Here is an 11,555-nt window from a genome sequence, read left to right on the forward strand (position 1 = left end):
TTCAATCTCAGTTACACCAGTGCAAATCTGGAGTGAATCCACTGAAATAAGAACAAAGAACATACAAATAAGAACCTATACTGGGTCAGACCAATGGTCCATCTAGCCCAGTTTCCTGTCTTTTGACAGTGGCCAATGCCAGGTGCCCCAGAGGGAATGAACAGAACAGGGAATTATCAGGTGATCCATCTCCTGTCTTCCACTTCCAGCTTCCAGGAATCAGAAGCCAGAGATACCCAGAGCATGGAGTTGCATCCCTAGCCATCTTGGCTTATAGCCATTGATGGACCTATTCTCCATGAACTTCTCTCATTCTTTGAACCCCCATTATAGTTTTGGCCTTCACAACATCCCCTGGCAATGAGTTCCACAGGTTGACTGTGCACTGTGTGAAGAAGTACTTCCTTTTGTTTGTTTTAAACCTGCTGCCTATTCATTTAATAGGAAGATCCCTGGTTCTTGTTTTATGAGGAGGAGTAAATGACACTTCCTTTTTCACTTTCTCCATAGCAGTCATGATTTTATAGACCTCTATCATATCCCCCCATAGTCATCTCTTTTCTAAGCTGAAATGTCTCAATCTTTTAAATCTCTCCTCATACGGAAGCTGTTCCATACCCCTCATTATTTTTGTTGCCCTTCTCTGTTGTCTATTCCAATTCCAATATATCTTTTTTGAGATGGGGTTACTAGAACTGCACACAGTATTCAAGCTGTGGGCATATGCACTGCTCCGGATTTACAGCAGATTAACTGAGAGCAGAATTTGGCTCGATGTACTGAAATGGATCCATTGATAATTATAGTCAGTATTTTTATGTGTGACCATCTGAACCACCCCAAACCCCATATTTTGTCAACTAAATAAGTGGCCTTGTTTTCAGAGGTGATGAATGTTGGCAGTTCTCATTGATTTCAGCTGGAGTTCTGTGCTCGGCTTATCCAAAAAGCCGACCTAGCTATAGGCATCTGAGGCTGGGACTGTCAAAAGCACTTATGTGTTTACAAAGTTTCTAAGGGGATGCCTATATTGGGTTAAAAAACCCTCCACACTGAATCTCAGAACCCAGGTCAGCTGACTCTGGTTCACAGGGGTCAGGCTATGCAGCTAAAAACAGCAATATAAACATGCCGACCCTCCCCCTGCTGGGAGCACAGAGCCCCTGCTCCAGCCCAAGCCAAAACTGCAGTTTTAGAGCCCCATATCCTGAGCCCTGCAAGCTGATCAGCTGGCGATGCCACAGGTCTTTTATTGCCATGGAGACATACTCTAAGCTTAGGCAGTGCTGCCTAGTGGATGGAGCACAGCTCTGCCACTCAGAAACCTGCTTTCTATCCCGAGCTCAGCCACAGGCCCGCTGCAGGATGGTTGGCCAGTCATTTTACCGCCTTATGCCTCAGGTTCTCCATCTGTTAAATGAGGATCATGTGCCTGACCTACTTTGTCCAGCACGTTGAGAGCTGCTGCTGAAAAGCGCTGGATAAGAGCTAAGTATAGTTATCAGTGATATAGGTGCACACATCCCTTTGAAAGTCAATTAGACTTTTGCTCCTAAGATATTAACTTAAATAAGCATCCTCCCCTAAATACGGATTTAGGTGGGTGACTTTCGACGACCACCTTGAAAAATCTATTCCAAAATTTCTTTTTTGTTTAAAACAATATTTTACAAATGATATCAGAAGCCAGTACGTTCTGTAAACCACACGGATACTGCAGTGTCTCATTTGGAGATTTTTACAACACATTATATCCCCTGCAATACGGGGCCAGCTACCCTCATTCAAGCTGAGGAGTAACTAATTCCCCCCGCCATAGACCTATATACTTCAGGGGAAATACTCCAGCACTAACCAACCACTGCGACTGTTGCATTCCTATCTGGGACCATGCAGATCCCAAAGCCCAGAACAAAGCATGCAAGAGCTGAAGACAAACCATTCTGCAGCAAGAAAGATCCAGCCGTTGAATAAGCTTCCAGAGGAGAGTGGGTGAAGGCAGAGCTTGACTGTCTTTAGGAAATACTGCAGACACCTTCCTCCGAAAAGCCTTTCCACCCTACCAAGAACAGCAAGGACACCCCTATCTAGCCAGCCAACCCACTCCAAAAAACTGTAACAAAATATCAACCAAAAGAACCATATAAATGAACGGATATATCCCAAGCGGAGATTTTATCCCCCAGAAATGGAGCAGGGCCAGAGATTCTATGAAGCCCATGAGAGACTTTGCTATTGATTTTACATGTCAATGGCAGCTGTCTAGATACTGTAGGCATGGCAACAATATAAACTCTGAGATTAGATTAGATAGATAGATAGATAGAGGGGGTGGATGGGGATAGATAGAGGGGGTGAGTGGGGATAGATAGATAGATAGATAGATAGATCTACTCAATGCAAGTAGTGGGAGGACAGTTTCCTCTGGAGCTAGTAGAAATTCTTCTTTAAAAGAATCAATGAAAAACAACAAACATTTTGCTAATTTTTTGCTGGGTTTTTTATCGACTTGCCCTATGTAACCATTAGCGCTCTGAACACAATTTCAGGTTCTGCTGCTTCTTCCTGGAAAATGCAGACATCGTCATATCGTACCGACCGCTGATGCAGACTAGGAATGGGACGTCTGCAGATCCCTGCCTGATGGAAGGGAAACTGCTGGTACAACAGCTGAACTATGCTAACCTTTGGCCTGTGCCGTCAAGATCTTCTCTTGTGCAATTGTCTCCTAGTCTCAAACCTCCCTGGAGGTGCAAAGATGATAGTGATGGGGCTGGCTAGTTAGCTCCGGGCTGCCCCAGGGTGGACAGGACATTGTCTATGAAATACTATCTGGTTTCAGCTCATGGGCAGAGAAAATGTTAGCTCATATGTCAAGTGATCTTTCTTGAGTGATGGATGCTGGACAAACTTCATGATGGCTGCATTTTGGCTGCCTTTGCTAAGCCTGGTGATGCTGACAGATGTGTATTAGGATGGCAGGACTTGCTCAGTTCCATTGCTTCTGGGGAGGTTGCAATTGGCAGAGCTAAATAATTTCTCACTGGCCCTTAGAGTCTGCCATTATGGAACCCTGCAGCGATGAGTGTTATCACCACTGTTATTCAGTGCCCACAGCAAATCCAAGCCCCCACAGACCTGATATTGCACAGCACAGGTTAAGATGCCTCCAGCATGTTCATGTCCCAGATCTATATTCATCAGATCATGGCCACTCCATCTCAGGGTAGACATGCTGTCTGGCCGGACAGCAGAAGGCATGGAAGTCTTAAGGTCAAAACCCAGCCTGGATAAGATGGAAACAATATTGCCTGCCGGGGGTGGGGAGAGGAGGAATGGGGGGTACTATATACAGTATTGCCAACCCCAAATGTTCAAAAATCATGAGCCAGGCTCACTAAAAGTCATGTGATTGGCTTTAAAATCATGAGATTGTGTAAAAATCCTAGATTTGCTCCTTTTTTAATTTGCCTTCTGCTTTTTTTTTTTATTCTATTTTTTGTTTGTTTGAGGCTTTAGGGTGCACTGGGGTCACATTTTGAAGCTTTCTCCGCAGCCACGAGGGCTAGGAACTTACTTTTGCTTGAAGAATGAAGGCTGAAATCATTCCCTATCCACTTGCCTCCAGGAGCTGGGGCTTTAAGGAGACTCATTATCACGAGTCCCATGAGACTCATTCCAAAATCATCAGAGCTGGCATATTCAGCAGTAGCCATGTTCATTGATCTTTGCTGCAAGCAAGCTGACAAGAATTGTATCGGTTGGGCAGGGGGGCAGGTTGCTCTGATGGGAAGGAGTTTTCTTTTCCTCTCTGTATTGGTTCATTCCTGGAACGGAGGCGGTTTCACTCTGGCATAGTCAGAAGCCGGGGCCATTCCACCTGGACTCAACAAAATACAGCTTGGTGGCCTCTAAGCTGGAGAATCGACCCAGCTGGGATTTTCAAAAGCACCCAAGTGATTTAGAGGCACTGGGTAAAATCTCCCAAAGCACCTCAGCATAGGTCTGTGCTGCAGCTGGGAGTGAACCTCCCAGCCCAGGGAGACAGACTTGTGCTAATAGGGATCCAGTGAGCCTGCTAAAAATAGCAGTTAGGATGCTACATCTCGGTCTCTCAAGCCTAACGGGTCACAACATCCACACTGCAGTTTTTCAGCATACTAACTTGATCCCTGTTAGCAGCATCTGCCTACCTGGGCTGGAAGACCCGTGCCCAGCTGCAATGTAGACATCCCCGAATGACTTAGATGCTTGAGTCCCACTGACTTTCAAAGTATTCCACATTAGAGCCAGTGGATGGGAAACCAGTGGGCAGAAAATTATAGGTGCATGGGTGTATTTGCAAATTAAAAAGATGATAAGGACTCTGCTGTTGCTACCATTATCACTAATGACAGTCAGGCGACGGACAGGCTGACTCAGGATCACATGTTGGCTCTCAGACGCTGCTGACATTGAAACAGCCCAGATCTGCAGATATATCCATGTTCCCATCATTCCCTGCCACTTGCACTGACCCATTCCCCTTGGGCACGGCTGGCATACATCAGCACGGAAGGGAATAATCTGCAGGAAACATGGTAGAAGTACAGACGTTGGGAAAGAAAGAAAAGAAAAGAAAAGAAATTCACAGGTTTTAAATAGACACCATCAATATAAAATTCAAATCTATATTTAAATGCCCTGTGGTTCAGAGTGGCTGTCTCAAGGACACAGTATTGGACTGGGAAGCAGAAGGTGACCGTGGGCAATTCTTTTCCATTTTAACCAGCTTGCAGAGGCCCCCACCGAGATCATGGCTCTGTTGTGCTAGGAGCTGTACATACACACAAACACTTACAGGATGAGGCCCCTGCCTCGAAGAGCTCACAATTGAAATGGACAGGGCACAGCTAAGGGCGGGAGGGGAAACCAAGGCACAGAGAGGGAACAGGCCCAAGGGCACACGCTGGAGAGGTATTTTTCCAAAAGGCATGACTTTCAGTGGGACTTCGACACTTTTGAAAAATTTTCCCTGCATCCCATTGAAACCCAATGGGGAGTCAGGATCTTACTCTTCTGGTCACTTTGGAGACAGCCCACTCCAACTGAAGGTCAGCTGGGTTGGGCTCCCAAATGCCTTGGGCACTGGATAATGCATTATGGGCCCCTGAGTTAACCACGGTCCTGCTATTCATAGATTCAAAGGCCAGAAAGCCCCATTGTGATCATCTGCTCTGTGCTCCTGTGTAACACAGGCCACGGGGTTTCCCCAGAATAATTCCTAGAACAGATCTTTTAGAAAAACATCCCATCTTGATTTAAAAATGGTCCATGATGGAGAATCCACCAAGAGCCTTGGTAAATGGTTCCAGTGGTTAATTACTCCCACCGTTAAAAATTGATGCCTTATTTCTAGTCTAGACTTGTCTAGCCTCAACTTCCAGCGTTCGACCTTTCTCCACGAGATTGAAGAGCTGCGTCCCTGTGTTGTTACTTATGGGCTGTAATCAAGTCACCCCTTCACCTTCGCTTTGTTAAGCTAAACGGATTGAGCTCTTTGAGTCTCTCTCTTTACGGCATGTTTTCTAATCCTTTGATCGTTCTCAGGACTCTTCTCTGAACCCATGGCCGCCTTTTGAAAAGCTTGATCCATACTACCTTATGCTTGAGGAGTACCCACTGAGGCTTATCTGGACTTATCAAGTGTACCAGCTAAAGAGAGCCACATGATCTCTCCCGGTTTCCACAGGAGCAGACAGAGGAGCCATCAGATATCCCGTCTTGGCACCTGGGAACAGCAGCCCCTGCTGGTCCTGAGGGATAAGCTGGAGAAGAAAAGGGGTAGAATCTTCCCCTAGACATAGAGTGACCAGATGTCCTGATTTTACAGGGATTTTTGGGTCTTTTTTTTATACAGGCTCCTATTACCCCCGACCCCCTGTCCCGATTTTTCACACTTGCTGTCTGGTCACCCTACCTAGACAAATTGTCTAACTCTCCCCTGTTCGGTTTGCATTTGAGCTGTTCTGCAGCATTGGCATGTAGGTAGCTAGAACTGGAAAGGACCTTCTTGTTCATCGAGTCCAACCCCCTTCTATCATACAATCCCCAGCCGTATAATCCCATTCATAAATGTATCTAGCTCCACTTTAAAACAGGGCAGGAACTCGGCATTCCATCCAATGGATCTTGTAGGCTTGTGGGCATGCGTTACTCACCTTGTTTATTTACAGCTGGCATTGGTTCTGTTGCATCAATTCCTCTCGAGGGATTTAGTCGGGCACACAGCCCTTATCTTTGTAATTACGTTAGACTTGTTCTGCGAAAGGCTCAAAGGCCTTTGGGCACCAGCAAAATTAGGATGGCGACTCTGCCTTTGTTGCCATTATTAATAAGGATAGTCATGGGACGTATGGGCTGACTAACGATCCCGCAATGGCTCTCAGACACCGCTGAGGCTATGCACTCCCAGATTTGCACAGCAAAGGTGAGGATACACCCAGGTTCCAAACATTCCCTGCCAGTTTCTCATGCCCTGGGCCCATTTCATGGGCAGGGATGGCTGTGATGTGCCATACATCTGCATGGAAGGGATCGAGCTGCAGACAGACAGACAGACAGATAGTCACTCTCAGCTAATATAACAGGAAAATTTCTGAAAGGAAAACACTTACAGCTTTTAAGTAGACACTGGCTCTGATTTTTCAAGGTATTTAAACATTGCTTCACTGATCATTACCATGCCTAATTGATTTAGGAGCCTACGTCTCATTTTCCAAAGAGAATTAGGCCCTTAAGAGCCTAACTGACAATCAAGGGGATTTCTGCTCCTCCGAGGCCTAGCTCACTTTTGAAAATAAAATGTAGGGCTTGTTCACATTGGGGCACTCAGGAAAGTCAATCTGAATTAATTTTTAAAGAGACAAGGCAGGGGAGGGACTATCCTTTATTGGACCAACTTCTGTTGGTGAAAGAGACAGGCTGTCATGCTATACAAAGCTCTTCTTTAGGTCCCGGAAAGGTACTCAGAGTGTCACAGCTATATAAGGTGGGATTGTTTAGCACATATTCTAAGGGCCATTCAAAATAAAGTGGCCCATTGACATCTCTGCAGTCAAAAAGACAAAAAACAAAGGGGAGGGTGAGGGAGGTTGTAGTAAATTACAGATTGTTGAAACAAACCATAAATCCTGTTTCAGAGGGGTAGCCATGTTAGTCTGATATCAGCAAAAACAATGGGGAGTCTTTGTGGCACCTTAGGCCACGTCTACACTACTCGTGATCTACGGGGGATCGATTTATCGCATCTCACCTAGACGTGATAGATCAATCCCCGAGTAGACACCTGCACTCCGCCTCGGCAGGAGGAGTAAGAGGAGTCGACGGGGGAGCCGTGGCGGTCAGCTTGCCGCCATGAGGACTGCCAGGTAAGTCCAACTAAGATATTTTGACTTCAGCTACGCGAATAGCGTAGCTGAAGTTGCGTATCTTAGATCGATCCCCCCACCCCCCCAGTGTAGACCAGTCCTAGACAAACTAATTTATTTGGGCATAAGCTTTCATGGACTAAACCCACTGCAGCACCGCTAAGGTGTCTCGTTGTTTTTGCATAAATCCTGTGTCTTTACTGAGGCTATGTCTGCACTACACAGCTTTTAGCGCCATGGCTGGGTCATTACAGGTGTGCCGCTAAAAGTCGCACCATGTAGACGCTGTTTGTTGGCTCTCCTGCCCACAAAAAAGTCCACCCCCCACGAGCGGCGTTTGCATTGTGGCCAGGATAGCGCTCCTACGGACAAAGGGCTGTTCACACTGGCACTTCTTTTCCACAAAACTTTTGTCTTTTGTGGGGGAGGTGGGGGTTAAAACACCTCTGAAAAACAAATATTTTGTTGTTCGATCACCAGTGTGACATCGCCAGACTGCGATTTTAACAAAGTTTAGAATTTAAACTCCCAGGCGCGTCTTTTTTGTCCTATAATTCTGAATAGGAGAGTCTACACTGGAGCTTAATGTGGGTGAACTTAAACCACTTTAAATTCACACCTTTAGCTCATACAGATTCATTTTCCACTGTGTCCCTGTGTAGACAAGCCCTTATCCTCTATCAGTTAGGCCTTGCAATGTTTAAATAACTTTAAAAATCTGTGCTACTGTTCATAGAAAATGCATAGCAATTTTTAAATGCTCCTTCTTGTATTATGAACGGTGGTTCAGATTGGGAGGCAGCTTATTGGCTATGGTACTGGAGTGGAAATCAAGGGACCTGGGCTCTAGTCGCAACTTTGCTGTGTAAATGTGGGTAATTATTTCAATTTTAATCATCTTATGGACAGCCCCAACTGAGATCAGGGCCCAGTTTTACTTGGAGGCCATATGCACACAGCTAACATGACAGTCCCTGTATAATCTAAATAGACAAGAAAGACAAAGGGTGGGATGGGAAACTGAGGCATGGTGAAGGAAAGGGCCTTGCCCAAGGGCACACACCAGGCCACTTGAAAGGTATTTCTCCCAAAGGAACAGGAGCACACCTGCTTAGGAGACCAGCTTTTGACTTTCCAGGGCTGACTGAAGTGTGTAGAAAAAAAATTCAGAGAGGAACATTGCAAATAATGAATAGGGCGTAGGTGCCAGAAATAACCTGGCATCTAGAAGAGGGTGCAACTTCAGAGGAGCTGTTTCCCACTTTTATTTGCAAAGTTCTTATTCATTTTGCTCAATATTTGCAAAGCTCATATTAATTTTGCTTATGGGTCACTTCTCCCGGGCACCTGGTTGTTTTGTTTTTGCTTTCTTGGCCCAGGGGAGCTTTGCAAAAGACAGATCTCATCATTTGCGGAGTGAATCCAACTCTCTGCTCACATCAGGGCACAGTCTCCCAGCTGTCAGTGAAAGGCCCCACTGGGTCTGAAGAGTTAACAACAGACAATTGAGTACGCTCCAGCAGTTTAGGGAGGGACTCATACCCTCTGCTTTTATTTTTAAACCTTCCACAATGGTGCCAGTGTTGCAAACACAATCCAGAAAAATCCAGAGGGCTCATGCTAGTTTTGTTTCCATCGCTTGGCTCTGGGTCAAAAAAAGTATATGTTTCAAAGCAGAACTTGTTGCCTGGGATGTTGCAAAGGCCAAAAGTATAAATGGGTTAAAAAAAGAATTAGATAAGTTCCTGGAGGATAGGTCCATCAATAGCTATTAGCCACAATGTTCAGGAACGAAACCCCATGCTTTGGGTGTCCCTAAGCTTCTAACTGCCAGAAGCTGGGACTGGAAGACAGAGAATTTATCACTCAATAATTGCCTTGTTCTGTTCATTCCCACTGAAGCATCTGGCACTGACCACCAGAGCCATAACTAGGGATTTTTGTGCCCGAGGCAAGGGAGAGGGGCGGCACATCCGGCTCTTCAGTGGCAAGGCGGCAATTCGGTGGCAGGTCCTTCCCTCCGAGAGGGACTGAGGGACCCGCCGCCAAATTTCCGCCAAAAAGCCGGACGTGCCGCCCCTCTCCCTTGCCAACAACCAGCGGCAATTCAACGGCAGGTCTCTCAGTCCCTCTCGGAGGGAAGGACTTGCTGCTGAATTGCCGCTGAATGAGAGACTTTCTGCGCCCCTCGCCTTCCGCGCCCAAGGCACGTGCTTCACTCGCCTTGCTGACCACTGTCGGAAAAAAATTAATGGACTAGCGCAGGGGTCAGCAACCTTTCAGAAGTGGTGTGCCAAGTCTTCATTTATTCACTCTAATTTAAGGTTTCGCATGCCAGTAATGCCTTCTAAAAACGTTAAAATGTCTTTTTCTCTAAGTCTATAATATATAACTAAACTATTGTTGTATGTAAAGTAAATACAGTTTTTAAAATGTTTTAAGAAGTTTCATTTAACATTAAATTAAAATGCAGAGCCCCCGGACCAGTGGCCAGGACCCAGGCAGTGTGAGTACCACTGAAAATCAGCTCGCACACCGCTTTTGGCACACGTGCCATAGGTTGCCTACCTCTGGACTAGCGGGACCATTGGTCTGACCCAGTCTGGCTGTTCTTGTGTTCTTATGACAAAAATCAGAAGCATAGACAGGGTGAGTGGGAAATCACATTCACATAAACAGGTGACCTGCACACCTGTTTCTAGCAGTCATAACCCAGGCAGAAACCCTAATGCTGACAATGAATTCCCCAGCTGCCTGTAAACCCAGCCCCAAGAAACTAAGCTGAAATCTACAGGCCTGAGCACGTACCTAGGGGTCAGTGGTGATGGGGTTCCCTTCCTGACTCTGTCGATGAACTATGGCTATGTCTATGCATAAAACATAGCTCTTCAGTGTAGATACTACGTACGCCAACAGGAAGGGTTCTCCCATCACTAGTAAATCCACCTCCCGCAGGAGTGGTACCTAGGTCAATGCAAATACTGTTTACAGGGGGACTTAACTATGTCCCTCAGGGATTTCTGAGCAATGTAGCTGGGTCAAACTAATCTTTTTAATGTAGACCAGCCCTTTGTGTGTAACCTCAAGTCGGTCACATCACCTCTCTGTACCTCAGTTTCCCCATCTGTAAAAGGGGAATAACTAGAGCTGGGTAAGAAAGGGCAGCAAATTCTGCTCTGAAACACATTTGTTTTTTTGGACCCAGAGCCAAGTGGTGGAAACAAAGCCATCCTGTGAAAATTTTTCCCACTCCGAACTGGGATGAAAAGTTGAAATCTTGAAAATTTTTGTGCACCGAAAACCTAAGAAAAATGTCAAGTGGGGTCAAGAGAAACATTTCATTTAAATAGCTTTGAAATGTTTCATCTGGATTGTGACCCTTTTGTTAAAGCGGATTTTTGATCTAATTCCCTTACGTTTTGAAACAAAAAGTCATTTTGAAATCGGGAAAACCACCATTTTTCATTTCAAAAATATCAAAACGGGGCATTTGGACAATTCTGAAACTTTTTTTTTTTTAATTTGTAAACAATTTTCAAGGCCAGAAATTCCCCCGAGCGGATGCTTTCCCACGAAACGTGTCAGTTTTGATGCGTCGGTATTTTTTGGTGACAAAATGTTTCTTCGAACAATCCCTGACCAGCTCGATGAATGCGGCTGGCTACCCACTTTTGTAAAATGCTTTGAGAGCTACAGAGAGGAAGTGGATTTTGAAGGGAAAGAATAACTGAAGCTTTTTTGGTTTTAAAGTCACTTTTCCCTGACTGGGAATCAAACCCAAGCCACAGCAGTGAAAGTGCCAAATCCTAACCACTAGACCACCAGGGAACTGATTGCTATACATGCAAAGTCTTATTTATTATTTACCCAATGCAGAAGGTTCAAATCCACAAAGTGCAGGGCCTGGGGTTCAGGATGCCTGGGTTCTAAGGCCAGAAGGGGCCACCATGAGCAGCTTGTCTAACTGCCTGCATAATACAGCCAACTGGCTTCTATTCAGTGATTCCTGCGTCTAACTCTGAGGCTACATCTACACTACAGCATAAAATCAAAATTACTAAAACCAGTTTTATAAAACCGATATTATAAAATTGATTTTATGCGTCCACACTAGGGCACATTAATTCGGTGGTGTGCGTCCATGGT

At 45.4% G+C, this 11,555-nt stretch overlaps 1 non-coding gene across 1 annotated transcript; it reads right to left on the bottom strand.

Annotated features, from left to right (window-relative positions):
* Window positions 1-11,165: 11,165 nt before the first annotated feature.
* Window positions 11,166-11,237, bottom strand: TRNAE-UUC (transfer RNA glutamic acid (anticodon UUC)). Its single transcript has one exon. It is a non-coding gene; the product is annotated as a tRNA-Glu (tRNA).
* Between the last annotated feature and the right edge of the window lie 318 nt (window positions 11,238-11,555).

Source organism: Gopherus flavomarginatus, chromosome 16, assembly GCF_025201925.1.
Source record: "Gopherus flavomarginatus isolate rGopFla2 chromosome 16, rGopFla2.mat.asm, whole genome shotgun sequence".
Lineage (NCBI taxonomy): Eukaryota > Metazoa > Chordata > Testudines > Testudinidae > Gopherus > Gopherus flavomarginatus.